General features: G+C 49.4%; 1 protein-coding gene across 3 annotated transcripts in view; it reads left to right on the forward strand.

Moving 5' to 3' along the window:
• The window catches only part of ASIC2 (acid sensing ion channel subunit 2), a 998461-nt gene that overhangs the window by 902319 nt on the left and 77157 nt on the right, over nt 1-18985 (forward strand). The window lies entirely within an intron of this gene.

The raw sequence follows: 18985 nt of genomic DNA on the forward strand, positions 1-18985 counted from the left end.
AGAAGTAATTCACCTCTCATATCCCAGTTTGCCTGAGACAATGCCAGGTTATGCCTGTGGTCCTGATGTGATTTCCCAGAGTGCCCCCACCTTTCACTCTCAGAAGTGCCCTCCCCGGGGTGATAAATGTTATGTCCGCCTGGTCCTCAGGCTTTTGAGAGCAGGAATGATGGCAGGGAGGCAGCGTGCATTTGTGGAAAGGAACAGACTTGGATTTTCCACTGTCCTGAGTGTTGATCTGCTCTGCCTTGAATGCCTGGCTGAACCTTTCTGAGCTCAGCTGTCTTATATTTAAAGTGGGGGGTCATGCCACCTTCCACACCAAATCGCTCCGGGAAATAAAGGAGATAATGCATGTTAGTACCTAACACCTTATGTGCTCAGTGTATGTCCCCCTGTCTTCAGTGTCCTTGGCAACCCCTTCCTGCTCAGCACTGGGCACAGACGAGATTGGATGCTGGACGCACGAATGAATGAGGCCATCAGTCATATTAAGCACAGGGGGTTAATCAGGGCTCCTCTCTCTGCGCCCCAGTTCCCTCTTCTGTCAAATGAGCTGAGACATCCTGAGACTCTGAGACTCTTCTGCTGGGGGTGGAGAGCTTGGCTCTTTCTCCTCTCCCCCTACCCCGCCCCACAGCCTTTGCAGAGTCCTCACATTCTATTTCTCTGCTCGCCTGCTTTTAACCTCTCATTCAACTTCGGTCCTTTTTTCTTTCTTTTCACTGGTGGTAATGGGGGCTGGAGGTGGTTCTTCTTCATTTGAATGCCTAGCCAGCAAGATTAGTGTACAACCTGCCTCTCTACTTCCTAAAGTCCCTCCTTCTTAGGAACAGTGGACTTAGGGTCCGTGGATATGAGTTTGGGTCCTGGCCTCCACTTCTGTGTGTAAAGGGCTGAGTTTGGGATAATCATTCGCTTATGGTAGAATGTGTTGTAACCTCTCAGGGCTTAAGTTCCCTACCCCTAAGAGGGACATGCTAATGCATAAGACCACTGTTAAGGAATAAATACACAGCTCTTCAAGCTGTTTCTAACATTACTTGGCCTTAACCCAACATCAAAGTTTTCATAGTCTAGCCCATCCCCCTCTCTCCATCTCAGTCACAGCCCCCCTCCAATTCCACCAGCGTGCTCACTGCCCCCAGAGCACGCCTCACATCTGCTCATACCTCAAACTGGTCCCCATGTCCTTCCATGCTTTTAGGGTTCTGCAATCCTCCATCCAGCCACAGTGCAAATCCCACTGCCTTTACAAGCCTTTTCTGATCCCTCTGATCAGAACTGGTCATTTGGCCCAACTCTGAGTCTCCCCATGTACATAGGACTGATCCCTCTGTTTATCACATACTTACTTCTGCTACCATTTGTAGCTATTTGCTCACACTCCTGTCCTCCCAAAGGAGCTACAGGGTCCTTGAGGGTAGGAACTTTATCTTGTTCATCTCATATTATAAATGACCTCACAAACTTTGTGCAGCAATAGGCCATGTGCAAATAAAACTAAAATTCTGATCATGATTTCTAGTTTCATTTCCATGATGGACTGAGCCAACATGAACCTATCTTCCACTTCACACACATAGAAATGCAGTACAAAGTACGACTTTAAGATAATACAGAGCCAAGCTTTAAAGAAAGGAAAACTCCAGGTGCCAGAAATAAGAGAGTTCTGCAACCAAGATGCCTGCATCAAGCCAGGACCCAGAAATAGTCCCCTCTCCATAACAGGGGCCTGAAAAACTCCACCAACCTACCAGGGAAATGGATCTCTGCTGGAGGGTCTAGACGGCATGTGTGTCTGTGCCTGTATGTGTATGTGTGTGTACATGCGTCTGTGTGTGCACTGTGGGTGCATGCATGTGCATGCGCTCTGCTCAGTTCAGATAAAATCCCCTGAACATCCAGTGTGGGCAGTCCCTAAGCTGGACACGGAGGGTGTGGGACACCTGGCACACAGTCCCTTCCCCCACCCAACGTTAGCCCGCACGGTCAAGAGGGCAGAGACCCTTCACGGGTGTTCACCGCTGCTCTGAACACTTTCCTCATAGTGTCCCTTTTAGCCTCATGGCAGCCTTGAGAGGTGGGGGATATTATAAGGCAGAGAGGAGGAGCCAAGTCAGAGGAAGCCGATTAGGTCCCTGGGTCGGGGGCAGGACCGGGTGTTTTGATTCTGAACCCATGAGTTTCAGTTCTGTGGTATATAACCTCGTTCCATGGACTACGTATGCAAAAATATATGTTGAGTGAAAACCTAAGTGGCTGGAAGTAGCTCACAGAGCGTTTCAGAGTGCTGTGCTCAGGGCCAAGCTGGGCAGAACCAGTCCAGGCAGTGCTGATGGACAAGGGGCCCAGCTCTCAGCCTAGCTCTCCATAAAGGGCACTGATTTTAAATGAAATGAACACCCCTGGCCCGCAGGTACTTGGGAGATGGTTTTTCCTGTCTCAGGATGATTACATCTGGCCCCATTTCCTCCGAGGCTCTTCTTGATTTTTTTCCCTCCCCACTGTGCATCTGGCTCTAATTCCCTTCCCACGTCCCATTTGGTGGTTACCACTTACGTTCTAAAATGCACCATTAGCCATCTGATATATAGTATGTTCAGTGGGTGGCCACGCTGGTGCTCCAAGCCATTCAGGAAAATGAAGAGGCCACCGCCATCTGCCAGGAGCACTGTCTGCTGAGAATGGCTGCCAGTCGTCTGCTTGGGTCTCTGTGGGCCCAACTGAGGGAGGTTGGGCTGTCCCCACTTCCTCACTGGCCCCCCCCAGGGACACAAGCCCCAGAGCAGGCAAGCCTGGCTAAAGCACCTGTCCCCACACATGGCTCAAAGCATCCACTTGTTTACTTAGCACCAATTTATGAGACACCCGTTGTATGCCAGGAGCTGGAGATAAAGAGATGAAGATGCCTTTCCTACCCTATAGGGTTCACTGTGTGTGACTCCCAGCCTGGTCGGGACTGGCTCAGGGCATGGGGTGGGGTTACAGCTGCAGCTGAGTGAGTCTGGGGGCCATGGGGGCTGCCAAGGGGAGGCCATGTCCTGGCACCATGGACACACAGCTCTCCAGCATGGTGCCTTTCTGTAGGAGATGAGAATGATACTCTTGAAAAATTGCTGAGGAGACCTCTAGAATCCTGGAATTTTATCAAAGGAAAGGTCCTTGTAGATTTTTTTCCTGCCTTTTAAGCCAGGCTGACCATTCAGACACCCGTCCCTTAACCATCTCTAAAAGATAGCCCTAAAGAGGTAGCTAGTGTCTAAGACAGGCCTTGAGGTCCCATGCCCTTCTCCACATTGGACCCTGCCTTTCCTTGGGCCCATCTCTCCCTGCAAATAGTAATGACCATAATGAGCCTGGCTGCCTACATGCCAGGCACTATGCTCATTTAGTCCTCACAACACCCCCGTGCACACACACACGTGTACATGCACATATATACAGGCACACACACACATACATGCACAAACGCGCCTGCCACCTAGAGCCCCCAGCAGGGACCGCGTGAGGTAGGTCCTGCCATCATTTTACAGATGAGCAAGCTGAGGTTCACAGAGGTTGAGCGCCTTCCTAAGGCTCACACAGCTAGTAAGCAGTGGTATGTGGATCTAAGCTCCAAAACTCCTGCAGTCACTGATCCAGACTGCTTCCCAGACCCGTGATTCCTCATCCTGACCTTGATGCTCCCTCATTCCGCTCACCTGCACCCACCCCAGGTTCAGGGCTTTCCTTAGACTCCTCGGGAATTCGCCCCGCCTGCCCTCCCAGCACCTCCCACTCTCCGGAATGAGGGCCTCTGCCTCCGGTTCTGACTCTGGAGGACCCAGCTCTCTTCCAGAGCCCCAGCCAACTCCTGTCCCTCAGGAGGAAAAGGGTGGGGGTCCCCACCAAGCTTATCTAGTTCAGTCTGCTGCCTTGGCAATATCCTCCAGTATGTCAGGTTCTTGCAGGGGGGAGGGGGGGGGGTTTAGGAGATGCACACAGTATTTGCAGAAATACTTCTAGTGACAGGGAGCTCACTGTCTCCCAAAACAGCCCATTTGATTCATCTTTGTTTAATAATTAACATATATCTGATTTTATTATGAGAAATTCAAACATATACAAAGTAAACAGAATAGTATGATGAACTGCATGTGCCCAGCCTCCAGATCGAATAGTATTAACATTTTGATGTTCGCATTTCCTCTCTACTCTGCTCACTCCCATCCCTCACTTAAGGATGATGATGATGATTTAAGATTCCTTTTCGTTGCAATATTTATGTACGTTGCAATGCGCAGATCTTACCTGTATTGTTTTGACAAATGGACACCCTGTGTAATCCATACCCTCTGATACAGAGTGTGTCCATCTCTCAAGAAAGATTATCATTGGATATTTTAATTGTTAAGTTCTTTCCCTACAACGAACCCCAATCCTAGCACTGCTCTCCACGGCAGTACAGAGTAAACCCATTCCCTCCTCCAAATGATATCCCTTCAAATATTTGCAGATTCAGTCATGATCCTCCTTAAGTCTCCCCTTTTCCATCCTAACTACCCCCAGTTCCACCGGCCACTTCTCCTGTGTTTTAGGAAGGTGGGGACTGGCTGCTGATATTTATAAAAGGAGGCCTGATCTCCCTACTGAATCTCTTCCCAGCCCATTCAACCTGGAGCCGTGAGGACAGGCAGAGGTTTGCTGTGGGAGATTTTGCCCACTTACTAAAGTTTCTACTTTGAAGAAAACTGGCTCACACAGGTGTACTCATTTTATGAAGCTTCTGAAAGCTAAGTTGTGTGCAAATGTACCTCTCTTTATAAAGCAAATTGCAGCAACATTTCTTTCAGTCTTTCTCTTTTATTTAATCATTAATTCAACAAATTTCTATAGAGTACCTTTGCTAAACTAGGCTCTGCATAGAGCCATTGGACAATAAGTAAGACTAGTCCCATGGTTTGGGGATGGAGCAAAGATAGACAAGTAAACGGGTGCATTAGTTTATTTGGCATTTATTGGTTGCCTGCTAAGTGCATGGAACCAGGGCAGGTGTGGGGATATGGTGACACAGGGTGCTCACCCACACAGCGGCTGGCATATTGGCAGCAGGCTGCTCTCCACTCTGGCAATTCCCTCTGGGAATTGTCCTCCAATGTAGAGAGGTACCTCACCCAGGGCTCCTCGCTCTCCCCAAAGGTGGCCCAAATCCAGGAGGAATGCAATTGTTGGCCCCTTGTCTCAATCCAAAACAAGTCTGAAAGGCCACCCCAGCTCCAGAGCTCCTCGTGGGTCAGGAGGGGCCTCTATTGCAACCATTGAAGTTCAGCTTCTCCTGCCCTCTTCAGTTCCTTATGGGTGTGACATATGCATGTAGATCTCAAGAATGCTGCCCAATGAACCTCCTGCATGCAAGCCTCCATCTCCAGGGAGCTTCCCAATGAAGCCAGGAAGTGAGCAAAAGCCAGACAGCCTAGAGCTCACAGTCCAGTGTGAGAGATGGCATCAGTCAGATGCTCACACAAATACACAAGTGACCAGGGCTTAAAGGGAAATTTACAGGGTACCATGAAAGAGGGTCTCTTCGTTGATACCTGACCCAAGATCAGAATAGCCAGCTGAGGTCTGAAGTTCAAATAGGAATTAGAAGACTATCCAGTGCGATAGGATGGAGGTGACACAAGGTGCTGTCAAAGCCCCAGGGAGGGCATGTAACCCATTCTAAGGAAGAGGGTGGGTAGTCAGGGAAGGCTTTCTGGAGAAGGTGGTACCAGACTGAGGCAAAAAGAATGAGTAAGTGTTAGCTGTATAAAGGACGGGGAAGCATCCTGAGCACAGAGGAATCAGCATGTCTGCCAGCACAGAAATATGAAGTAGCATGGGGTGTTTGGAGAAGGGCAGAGCTGGGCAGAGCTGACTCATGGATGCAGGAGAGAAGAATCTGGAAGGAGCTGAGTGGGGCCCACGTCATTGGTGTCCTTGTATATCAGTCCAACCAAGGGATTTGCAGCCATGGAAGGGTTTAAGCTGAACTTTCGGGATACAACAAAGACCCATAGCATTAACCAGAAACACCACCAGGCCTGCCTGGAGAACCTCAGGCCACCCCGTCTGCCATGCCTAGGAAGTAGATGGCACTCACAAGGTTTCAAGCACTGGCTTGCAACTAGTTTAATTTACATTCAGGCATGTTGGAACATGTTCAGATGCAAATTTTAGGATGTGCTCCTCTGCTGAGAAATAGAACATGTGCTTTCTGCCATTGTTTCTTACTGGGACGCACAGAGCCCAGGCTTCTTCATCGGCCAGTTGGAGTGGAGACCCTAGCTCTGCCTCTGTCCTGCTCAGTGACCTTGGCCTAGTTGCTTAGCCTCTTGTGGATTCGTTTATTCTTCTCCAGCATGAGAGTAGGGTTGCTGGGAGGGTTGAATAGGCTCAATTTTCCCTCTACAGGCAATCTGCAGCCATTATCAAGAGCCTCTCAAAAGCATTCACCAAATGCTCACCCGCCTCAGACCCCAGAACAGACAACTGATAGGGCTGGAGACACAGCAGAGCCTATCAAGACACTGACGTGTGATCCTCTGAACAGCACTTCAGAACTCGCCCTGGGTTGGCCCACCCATCATTTCATTTGGTCCCCATAGCATCTCTGTGAGGCGCATGTGGCAATCTGCGTGACACATGAGAAAGCAGAGTCATGGAACCAGAATCTGAAAGTGGCTGGACTTCATTCCCATCTAACCCCGAGGTATTATCCCCACTCCTCAAATGAGGAATCAGAAGACCAGCAAAAATAAGTAACTGGTCCAAAGCCACATGGTTCAGGACAGGTAGATTGGGCTTCACACTGGGATCTGTCCTTGTAAAAAGCCCGTGATCCTTCACAGTTCCCACATGCAGTGCACTGCTCCATGTTGCCTCTGAAGTAACGCACCTTCTCTGAGCCTCAGTTTCTCCTTTGGTAAGTGGGACAGTTGCACCTGTTCTACCAGCTTGTTGTGAGACCCAGTTGTTGTGCCAGGTTCATCATCAATGTCTCTACTCCTGTCTTTGTTGGACTTTGTCTGGAGCAGGGCCCAGACCAGGGTGAAATAAGCAAGGCAGCTGGTGTGCAAAATTTAAGGAGGTGCTCACCCTCAGGTGAGTGTGAGAGCAGCCCCAGAAGCGAGTGCATCCTTAAATTCCATGCCCTCAGCACCTCACCTGCTTCATGATCTGAGTCCTGACTTAGAGGTGAGGAGACGCAGTGGGCTGGGGGCACACTGATGTTCAAGCAGTAGCTGGCAGTAGACCCTGTTGCAAATGCACACAGATCGGCAGGAATGGTGGGCTGGACCTTGCTTCATGTAATTGCTCCTCAACAGTTGCATTCCATACATTGATGTGCATGATGTTGTTTTTATTTAGCTTCTCTGCCTCCTTGATGTTCTGAAGCTGTTTTATCTCCATTTCTATCCAGACAGCTCATGAACTACCTGGGGGTAGTGTCCATGTCTTATTTATCTCTGTATTCCTGGCACCTAGCAGAGCTTTTGACATGTAATAGTTGCTCATTAGATGTTGAATGAACTAAAGAATTCTTTGTCTTTCATTTGAAGGCCCCTAATCTTCTTAGGTCCTTTAATACCTCTACCATAAGTCAAGGAAGTATGGTACAGTGAAAATGAGTCAAGCCTTCCAATCTGAGACAGGAAGGCGTGGGGATGCTCAATCAATTTTAGCCCAATTTAAAAAGCTAGTAAATGACAAAATTGGGAGTTGATTCCAAAGCTTCTGTGCGGTTTACTATGGTGCAGGGGCCAAATCTAAGCAATATTTTTGACATGTGCAGAGTCTTATCTCTGCCTCTGTCACCAACTAGAGTCCCTCCTACCTATAGCCCCCAAAATGTGCCCCTCATATCACCCTGCCCAAACCTTCACCCACTTTCAGGCATTGTCCCTCAGTACAGAAACACTGACACTACCAGCAGAGCTTATATTCTCCCAGCACAAGGCTGGCAAATAGGATTCATCTCACTTGCCAGTTCAATAGACTCATCAAGGCAGCCAGAATTGTTGGGCTGGAAAAAAAACCACCTGTGAGACCCGAGAAGAAAATGTACTGTGATCAATCAGTTCTGTCTGCTGCGGACTTCGGAGGGAGAGTGGCACCGTGCATGCTATATATCTGCCAACTGGGCTTTGATTCCACATGTCAAGAAAGCAATCTGATTAAACTACCAAAAGCCTCTGTATGTGTGAATCTGTGATAACTTTGAACATGCTTTGCTACTCAACCTCCAAGTCCAGCCATGGGGAAGAACTAGAAAACAATGACATTCCCTGAGCAGTTCCTGACAGAGCTATAAAGGGTTTTTAATGAAAAAACATGAAATCGGTAAGATTTCAGTGCTGTGTAGTAGTTACCTATTTGACCTTTACTTGATCAGCTTTTAGAATCAACATGCCTTGGGATTATTTTCAACCCTGGCATTAATTGAAACATCTGCTTTTCCTCTATAAACATCATAAACCATCATTTGGTTTTCACTGATGCATCCTTTTCAATGCAGCCCTGTAGAATAATGTGAAATTAGCCAGGAACACAATAGAACATTTCTGGCCCCCTCTTTTCCCCTCTCCTATCCCACACCTGCTCAAAAGAAAGACAGTTCTGAGAAGGTGTGCAATGAGGCAGGTGCAAGAAGGGACACAGATCTTATCTCAGGGTTGGTCATCCAGGTATAGGTATAAAACACACTCACAGTGGGAAGTGAAGCCCACCCAAGCCCCTGGGGTAGGTGCTGGGAAGGTGGCAGAAAGGTGACGTTCAACCAAGCAGAAATATTCAGAGAGAGGATACTATCATCTCACACAGGAATAGCCAAGGAATGTCCCGGAAGGGATCTGACACAGCCACAGGAAAACCAAGCAGGCACATGTCTGTGAGTCTAGCAGGCAGCAGTTAGAAGTGGGCACAGGACTGTGGTCACAGGATTATGGAAGCAGCTGTAGAAGGAACTTGTAACAGGGACCACGAACCCAGAAATCACATCCCATAGGAGCACAGATTTCAGAGCTCAGGCACAGAAAATTTACCAATAATAATTATATTGGCTAATTTTATTAAATGAGTGCTCTCTGCCAGCACTTCACATCCATTATCTCATGAGTAATCAGAACATAGAGTAAGACCTGCCCTCCTGTGGGGCTCTGCACCCTGGTATGGGCGAATGTGGCAGGACTCAGTGCGGCATCCTGGTATGTCTGGGCTCCTGGGCAGCAGCCAGCATGTCAGTGGGGTTAGAAGTAGGGAGCAGGGCCAGGAGAAGGTGGTGGTAATGGAATTGTGGACATTCTGTGGCCACACTTCTCCCTCATTTTTCCTGGGCTTCTGCCCTACTTGAAAGCAGAGAACCCTTCCTGGGGCCCTGCTCCCCACATCTGGTGGCAGCTTAGGAAATGCTCTTCAGAGTCAGCCTTAGTTGGCTAGGAATGTGCTCTTTCTACTTACCCACTTACCTTGGCCCTACACCCCTAGGTTTGGCTTGGTGACCTCCTGGCAGCAGGCAGATCAGAGACCCAGCTCTGGGGGCCTCTGAGACTAGCACTGGTTTCCTTGAAGAACCAGGTGCCAACTCCTCTTAGTCACTGCATCCCTGTCTTAATAATCCCCTACTACCTGACAGGTAGGCTCCATCATTCGTTGTGCGTGGTGTCCTGTATATGGTAGGTACTCAGCCAGGATAATCTGACTCCAAGATCCGTGTTCTTCCACAAATCCTACCCACCTCTTACTAGAGCCTATCAGTTGTCTATCTGAGGGGGTCAGGTCCAGAAATGGAAGAGAACTGGGGTTATGGGCAGAAAGGCAGGGCTGTGCGGGCAGCCAGAAGCCTGGACCAGCCCCTCTGGCCTCCTTGACATCATGGGCATGGCCCTGCTAAGACCAAGAGCCAATCTGAAGTCCCAGCCTACTAAATACCCCTGTGTCACCCCTCCTGTCCCTAGTGAGAGCTCTGCAGCAGGCCCCCAGGCCCCTCTCCACCGCTGCCTGCCGGTGCACCCCCGCAGCACTCGGCACCACCCAGTGTCAGTCGCAGGGCCACCCTCCCTACTCTGCCGTTCCTAAAGGGTGACCATTTCTGTATCCCCAGTGCCTGGGGTGGTGCCTCGAACACCAGAGGTGTTCTGTGGATGTCCACAAAGTGAACAAGTGGATGAGCCAGGACCACGGTCCCAAGCGGAACAACATCTCAGATTCAGTTTCCACAGCCAAATAACAAGCCTTTGCCCCCTCTGCTCCTGGAGAGCTTAGGCACGATGCAGACCCCAAACAGAATACCCCCTGTCTGGGCTGAGGAATGTTTTTCCCACAAAGAGCTTTCAGACTCACGATAGCCCTTTGGGTCTTTACAGTCCTACTGCAAGGCACTCTTGCCAGCATTTCCAAGATGAGCGATCAAGATCCAAAGAGATGAAAGACCCTCCCCAAATCCAGTGCCAGCATTGGAAGCTGGGGCTGCCTGCTTCCCACTTCCATGCTCGACTTTTTTCTTTCACCCAGACATCTTGCATTAAGTGCCCACTATGTGCCAGGTACGGGGCCAGGCACTGGGAACCCAGAGATGAAAGTGACAGAGCGCCTGCTGCCCAGAAGGCACAGAGAGCGGAGGGCCTCCACAGAAAGAGCAGCTCGCCTGTCGTTGGGTCTCGTTTGAAACTTCCATCAGGCCCAGACTCTCACCGGCCCCTCCCTGCACCAGCCAAGCTACAGTCCAACTTGAAAGGTGTCTGGTTCCCCACATCCCACTTCATAACCTCAAGTCGGGCCCAACTTGGGATTCTCACATGAGTGTTCGGGAGGGAGTCATCAGCAAAGGTCTGACATTTGCAACGACTCTCCCGGCGAACAACTGGAGTGCCTTCAAGTTGCCCTCTGCCTCCGTGAGTTGTCCTCCAAGGGAACATATGTTCACAAAATGTTTGAATTAAAGGAGAACATGCAGAGTCATCCGGCTCTCCCCTTCGTGCCAGGTTTCCCATTTGACAGACAGATCGGCAGTCGCTTGATGCTCTTTTTTCCTACGTGGCGCTCACACATCTCCTCCTGCACGATCTGAAGCTCTCTGGGCAGCTGCCCAGCAGAATAGGCCCTGGCTGCGCTTTGGGCTTGGAGGCAGAAGACAGGTCCTCTGAGTGAAGCTGGCACAGGAAATGTCACATCCCAGCAGATGGGTGCAGGGGCGTGAGAGAGGGGGTCACATTACTATATCATACATTCAAATAACTCTATGTTCTTCTATAACAACCCATACACAGGAAAGGAAAAGTCAGGCAAAAAAACTCTCTAGCTATAGGATCTTGGAGAAAGTATTCAGTCTCCCAGAACCTCAGTTTTCTTATCTGAAAACTGGAGAGAATAACACCTACATGAATGGACTTTATGAGCCTTAAAAGATAGAAGGTGTGTAAAGCAATCAGGACAGCGTCTGACGCAACTCAAGGGAAATGCTCAGTGATTGTTCATTTTTCTCTTTCCCCCCAGAAAGCAGCCTCTAAGGAGAATGATATCAGTGATGTCCTAAGAGAAATGGTGGCCTCCTGGTCAGGAGGGGGAGAGGTGGTTGTGAAGAGCCCTGTCCCCCTCAGCTCCTTCATTCCCAGGGACAGCTCCTACCACCTGAAGGCGTTTTCATGGGCATTTGCTGAAACTGCCTTTTTAATCTCATGGTGGGAAAAAAGCAACAGTCTTTGGAGCATATTAAGTAGTCAGAAATTCCTGTTGCAGAAACAGATGAATGAGCAGGCAGATCTTTTAATAAGATATCGTCCTTGCCTTCAAAGGGCTGATTGTTTCTGGCGGCCTCTTTACATATACATCTCTCTGCAGTAGTTAATATTCAAACAGGTCCATTGCAACTTCAGAAAACAAGAGCCAGCTTTCTTTTGTTTACTGGAAACCTGCTAACCCATTTGACAGACTTTCCACTTCCCAATTGCATGAAATGTGTTTGGGGAATTTGAAAGAGAAAAACAAAACAAACGAAACTGAATGGTTGGGTTTCACGTGCAGTTAAACATGTTGTTTTGAAAACAGTCTAATGAGAAATTTCAGTAACTCATTGAGAGAAAAGTCAATAAACTGGGGAGCAGAGGGGAAAGCTGAGTTTTAGAGGTGTTTTGGAGCAATACAATTTCATTTCCTTCAAGGGTAGTAAGCAAGACGGGACGAGATACGCACTGCTTAGGAGAAGCGCTAAAGGGCAGGATAAATGAATGGGTTGGAAAGGTTGCATCTTGCAGGCCCAGTTGTGTGCTAGTCAGTGGATATTTCACAGGCCTTATATATAATTTATTTTCTTAAAAAGGTACATATTGTAGAATGTTGTTTGCACTATTAATTGGGCCAGAAAACTGTGTCTTCATGAGTATCAGCCATTCCTAACGTTTCCCAGAAAGGGCTCCACTTCACATTTCCCAGAGCCTGTAAGGCAGGAACCCCAACAGGTCACTGTGAGCCTGGTTGCTGGCACCTGGGCCAGGAGCAGTTGCCAATCTTTCTCTTATTCCTGAATGCATGGCCCTAGGAAGGGGGTCCTAGCCATTATCTCCAACCCTTGGTAAGTGCAAACAGAAGGCTTCAGAGGAAGAGCACAGACCCAAGCCACCAAGCCAGGTCAGATCTCAGCTATGTCCCCATATTAGCTGTGTGATGCAGGACATGTCACTTCACCTTTCTGGGATTTAGACTCCTCCTATGCAAAATGAGAACTCTGGACAAGAAGTTTTTTGGTGTCTGCACTTTTCAAGGATTTCTCTGACTCTGCGATGTACCTCCCCTACTACCACCAGGCAGGAGAACCCTACTGTGAGGAAGGCACCAATCTCCCCAGCCAGCCAGGAGCACAGCAGTGCGGGCCGGCAGGTGGGCATGAAGTGTAGCTATGAGGAGGGACATGGGGCAAAGAGCACAGGCTTTGGAATTAGGCAAAGATGGATTTTGCCCTGGGTTTTCCACTTACTGTCTCTGTGACCTGGCTCAGCATGGCTGGGCCTCCCTTTTCTTACCTATTAAATCGGGATGATAATACCAACCTCACAGGGCTATTGCAAAAATTAGTGGTGGCATATATGAATGCCAAAAGTGAATGGCACTCCAGGGAGGGCGGCAAAGCCAGTCTGTGACTTCGAGCTGCTCTAAGAGCTACTGGAAGGCAGTGAGACCCTCTTCCCATCCCCAGGTCCATGTTTTTTTAAATTTAGATGTTGCCAAATTCAGATTGGTGGCATCTGCCCACTGCACCGTATAACCATTGTAACTGGTTATAATGAGCTGGAATTCAAATGTAGATTTTCAAAGTAGGTGGTATGCATGGAAGCATTTCCCTGCCCTACAGAACTCCATGGCCCCAGTAATCACTTTGGCTGTCTTGGGCTTCTAGCAACAGGCTTAACATTATTAAGGAATAGCAGTCAATGGCACACAGCAGTTTTCATCTCCTTTCACTACTTCAAGAAGAGCTTGCTATTGTAGGATCATTTGCAGGGAAGACAGGAACCCTCCATCCCCACCCCCATTCTCCAATGCATCTCTGACTCCCCACCCATAACCCAAATAACTTACCTCTTCTGCTGAAAAGGAGAACTACAGTAACCACCCCCTGTATGGACTCATAGCCGGTAAAGATGTCTATTATGTGATCCTCCAAACAAGTCCACTTGCATTCTCTCATTTAGGCCCTACAGCATCATGGAAATATCATCTTGCCGCATTTGCAGATGAGGAAACTGGCCCTGGGAATAGTAAATGCCATGATCAGGGCCACAGACTTGACAAGTTATGAGTAAGCCGCCTTAATCCCATCCTGTATGGCTCAAAATCACAATGTTGCTTCCTCATAGCTTCCTTGGTGATGAAATCTCGCCCATGAGCCAGCCCACTTCTACTACCTACCTTTGCAGCAGTCTCTGTAAAATAGGAATGTGATAATAAGAGGCTTCCCCATCAGGGTAGTAGGGACCATAGCTAGGAAAGAGAGAACTCCTATGGAAATGCCAGATAGGGACCAGCACAGAGTAGAGACTCAGAACTAATCCCTCCAACTTCACAAGGCCATTGAGAAAGCCCATGTTGTGCATAGATGCCGTCTCCAAACTGCAACGCACTGTGCAAATGTTAGCAATGAAGATGAGGCCATGGGGCTCATTTTCATCTCAGGATCCCTCCTCTCACTCCCGGGGATCCAGGTTTGAAGTATGCACCCTTAACTTTCACAAATTGATCCAACTAAGTACCATTCTAGACTCTGAGCAACCCTGCAAAGCCAGCCCTGCCATCCGCAATGGGGTGTCAGCACTTACGGAAAGAGCAGAGAAATGCCTGGGAGAATGGCAGGTATGAAGCAGCAGCAAGCTTGTCCTGACAGTCCGGATTTAGATAAATTGTATTTTCTGGCTGGAGACGATAAGACGTAAATTTGAAGTGTGTGTTACACTTACCCATCATTATGCCCCAAAATGGGGAAGGAGAGAACTGCATCTTGTCCCACGTTTGTAGCAAAATTGCACTATGTGTAAATAGCTCTCAGGCCTTTGATGTTGAACTGAGAGGAAAATAACCCTCCCAGAAGAGCTGGCAGGAGCAGGAGGACTCAGCGGCCTGGGGGGCCGGCAGAGGCGTGCAGCCAGCCTGTGCCCTACGGTCTCGGAGCTCCTGCTCCTGCCCCCATGAAGGTAAACTGTCTTAGTTCCAGAAAGGATTATTTCCTCTAATAGCTTCATGGAGAAGCAAGTAAAAATGCTTAGGTACAATTAAGTAGGAAGCTGAGAAGCCACCGCAGACAAAGGGAGGGGAGGGGAGTGGGTCAAGATGTTGGCCTGAGCTTCCACCACAACCAGCCAGGCCAGCCTTCCAAAGGTGGCCAAGGATATGTGGGTCAGCAGCATCTCAGAGCCCATTCATTCATTCATTCACCAAAACAGACAGTTCCTGCCCTCTTCGAGCTTACAGTCTAGGGGAAGACACCCAGCAACTAACCACATCAATAAGCATCTCATTACACACTTTGACATGCACTGTAAAGGAAAACTACAGGGGACATGAGGTTGTAAAACAAGGAGCCCCAACTTACATGAAGGCTGGGAGCAGGGACAGCAGGGTGGGCAGCTCAAGTGAGGCCTCTGAGGAAGCAGTATTTAAGCCAAGGTTGGCCAGGCAAAGGGTGTGAGGAGAACATTCTAGGCAGAAGAATCAGCACATGGAAAGACTCTGCAGGGAAAAGAGCTTGCTGCACACTCAAGAAGCTGAAGAGACCCATACATGCGTCTGAAGCATGTGAGCGAGGGAAGGAAGGGCGACCAGGGCCGAACCACACAGGGCCCAGTGGGATTTGGGATTTCATCCTAAACGTACTAGAAAGCCGCAAAAAGGTGTGAGTCCTCTTTATGGTGATCATAACTTGATTAAGAACTTGGTTGCCATAGATTGTCACTTGGCTGTCTCTTAGCTGCGGTCGCAGTCACCCGCCAGCTCCCTGCCCCACCACTCTGGTTGCCACTGCCCCTGGCCAAGCTCTGACCTGCATCCATTCACACCCGGCAGGCCTGTGCACCTGGCCCAGCCCCCACCCTCAGGAGGAGCAGGGGGAACAGGTAGGACTGACACCTAGGGCCCGGGATGACTACCTGGCCTGGCAAGGGGACATTCGAAGGTGGGGAGCAAGTCTCTATCACTCCCACCACAAGGATTGCCTCTTCCCTCCTCTAGGGGGAAAGACTTTGATCCACAAGGCTTCAGTGATACCAGCCCTATGCCCAGCACAGAGCAGGCACCCAGTCAATGCTCAGCTGAAAGTAGCAATTCCCCAGATCATCCATTTCCTCTTGTAAGTGGGGAAACTGAGGCAGCTGGCATAAAGGAAAGCACAGACTGAACTCGGAGTCCAGTTTGCAGATGGACACATCCTTGCTGCACGGCCTCGGTCAACTCACTTCCTCCCTCCCGGGTCTCCACTTCCACACCTGTAAAGTAAGATGGATGCACAAGACAATCCCGGGGACCCCTTTCAGTTCTCGCATCTGATCATCACCCTCAGAAGCTTACGGGATGGTCAGTACCTTCATCAACGCCACCCAGCTCGTTTGTGGCACAGTTGGGACCACAGCCAACTCCAGGGGTAGACACCACATTCTAATCCCAGCCTAATACTCTGAAGTTAAAGTACCAAATGGGTGCAGGGGAGAGTTGGGAATCTGCAATAATCTGGCGCTAAGTCAAAATGTACTTTTACTTACAAATCTCTTCATATAGATAGGCAATTAATATTCTAAACAGGTTTGGAACCACTCCTCTGCACAGGGGCTCTACAAGGAAATATTCTACTAGAGCACCCCCGAAGTCACTCCAGATGTGTTCAACCCTCTGTAATGGATGTGTTAACTATAAAATGCTCTTATCTGTTCATTACAGTGATCACCGAGAGCAGCTCTCCAGGGAACAAGTTCATTAGCCAAGTTCATTCGCTGCATACAATAGTGTTGATAAAGCTCAGTTCTTAAAAATCAAAATCAAGTTCCAGCTGTCCTTCTCCACCGTGAAGCTGAGAGAGTAGGATTTTCTGTCCTGAGATAGTGCAGCTGGCCAGGGACTCAGCCATTTTATACAGTTAAGAAAATATGGAATCTGGGGTTTTGCTGACCTTTCCTACAGGTCCTGAAGGCAGGTTGTAGGGCTTGTACTTCTTTGCAATCCCCATAATCCCTTCATATGGTAGGAACACATGCGTATGAACATTGGTTGGCTGCTAAGAAAAGCAAGGCAGTGAGGAACAGTGTATGGCTTGGAAATGCCCCAGTGACAGCACACCCACAAAGAGTATGTGTGTTAGAAAGACATGTGAATGGATTTGAATCCCAGCTTCTCTGCCTATCAGCTGTGTGACTTTAGGCAAATCACTTAACCTCTCTGGCCTTGGTTTCTTCCTCTGCACAATGGGAGCGATAATACCTCCCATGGTCATGGTTGCAAGGGTTAAATGAGAAAACATAGGTAAGCATCTAGCATGGGGCCTGGCACATAGTAGAGGCCCCTCTCCTTTCCTTCCATCTAGCCATCAAGATACTCGTGCAGAAGGCAGCCTCTGGTACTCACCCCATTATCTGCCTGCCCCTGCACTGAAGGATGGGAAGCCAAAGAGCCTCCCGCAGCCTCCACACCATAAGAGGGGACAGAGCAGTGGGAGCACGGCCAGGGAGGCAGCCTGGGCCCAAATCTCAGTGGCTGCAGGCATCCCGTACAGTTGGCCTGGCTCTCTTTCAGTCAGCTTTGCCAGATGTAATTTGGCTTCAGCTTGAGGTTCCAAAGCAGTTATGTAATCATAACAAGCCATAGCATTTGTAGACGCTTTTATAATTTTCAAAGCATTTTTGCATATATTACCTCAGTTGATCCCCTCCATAACCTGGGAAGATAGCTAAGGCAAGGACTAGAACCCCTGTTTTATAGGTGAAGAAACTGAGACTTGGAGAGTTTGTTTGGTTCCCCCAAAGTCACACAACTAAGTTGGACAAAGAGCTCTGCATCCCTTGCCCTGGGCTTTTCCCACAGCATCACCCTGCAACTTGGCGATCATGCTTTCAAAAGCAGAAGTAGGTGGAGCGCCTACCATGTGCCAGTCAGTGTACTAAGTACTGGGATCCAAAGATGAAGAGTTCAGGAGAGCTGCAGTGCCATGCGACAGCTGCTGTGTTGAAGGGAACAGTGAGGAGGGGTGCAACCCAGCTTGGTCCAGGGGCTTGGGAAGGCTTCTGAGAGGAGGAGACGCCTCCGTCCAGAACTGGGTAACAGCTGGACGTTGCCCAAGCAGAGAGCTAGAGGTTGTCCAGGCAGAAAGAGGAATGAGTGGAATTATAGGCTACAGGAGCAGCAAATAGAAAAGCCGCAAGTGTGTGCACCAGCAGGGCACATCCAGGGGTGCCTCAAGGTGTTTGATCTGGCTCCACCCACTCACTCACTCACTCATTCATTCATTCATTGGACATACATTTCTGGAGCATCCCATGGGCCAGCACTGTGCTAGCCACTAGGGATAGATACTTGAGTGAACAAGCAGATGTGCCCATGAGCCCAAGGAGCTTACCTTCTCTGGACCCCGACGGGAAGCAGTAGGATGGAGTGGGCAGAGGTCATCGTACAGGGCTAAGTATGCGGGGGCCTGGATTTTAGCCTAAGGGGGCCAGAGAGCCCTGGTGGACTTTAAGCACAGGATTGATGAGAGCGGATTGCGTTTCGGAAAGAGTGAGCTGCACTACCTTGGAGGGTGGTGTGATGCAGGTTATCTGAAAACCAGAGCCCAGCTGAGAAGCTGTGGGAGCTCGGGCGGTGACTGGGCCCTAAGTCACAGCCGTGCAGAAGAGAGAAGGCAAGATGTGAGACAGACGTAGAGACAGCGTGGACAGGCCTGGCTGGCTAACTGGACTTGGGGATGAGGATGAGGAAGAGTGGACGGCCACTCTGAGGGTCTGGCTTGAGCCCCTTCGCTGGTGGCCATTCTAGGGCCTGTGACAGGAATGCAGGAGAGCCATCTGGTGGGGCAGGGAGCCTGAGGCAGATTTGTTCCCGCTGGGATGTGCTGAATGTTGGGGTCTGTGGGTCCCTCTGAGATCACACTTACCAGGCAGTGGGAGCAGTATGTGTGGAGCCCAGGAGAGAACTCTGAGCTGCAGATTGGCAGGTCAACAGCTTACAGACAATGTTTTACACTTGGAAGCGAACAGGACCACCCAGTGGGTGTGTACGAAGGGAGAGGAGACCAGATCACATTGCAGCAAACCCCAAAGGGAGTCCAGATTTGTTCTTTGATGCCAGAATCCCGTTTGGCAAAAGTCAGGCCACTAGCAAGGGTGAGGAATCATTGGTGCCTAGGAGGGGTGGATTGCCTGATGGGCAGTGGGCACTCTGGCCCACTATTGGATTTCTAGGGTCTTGCCGACTTCTGGAGGCCAGTCTGAAGTCACGC

The sequence above is a fragment of the Manis javanica genome, chromosome 4 (genome assembly GCF_040802235.1).
Source record: "Manis javanica isolate MJ-LG chromosome 4, MJ_LKY, whole genome shotgun sequence".
Taxonomy (NCBI): domain Eukaryota; kingdom Metazoa; phylum Chordata; class Mammalia; order Pholidota; family Manidae; genus Manis; species Manis javanica.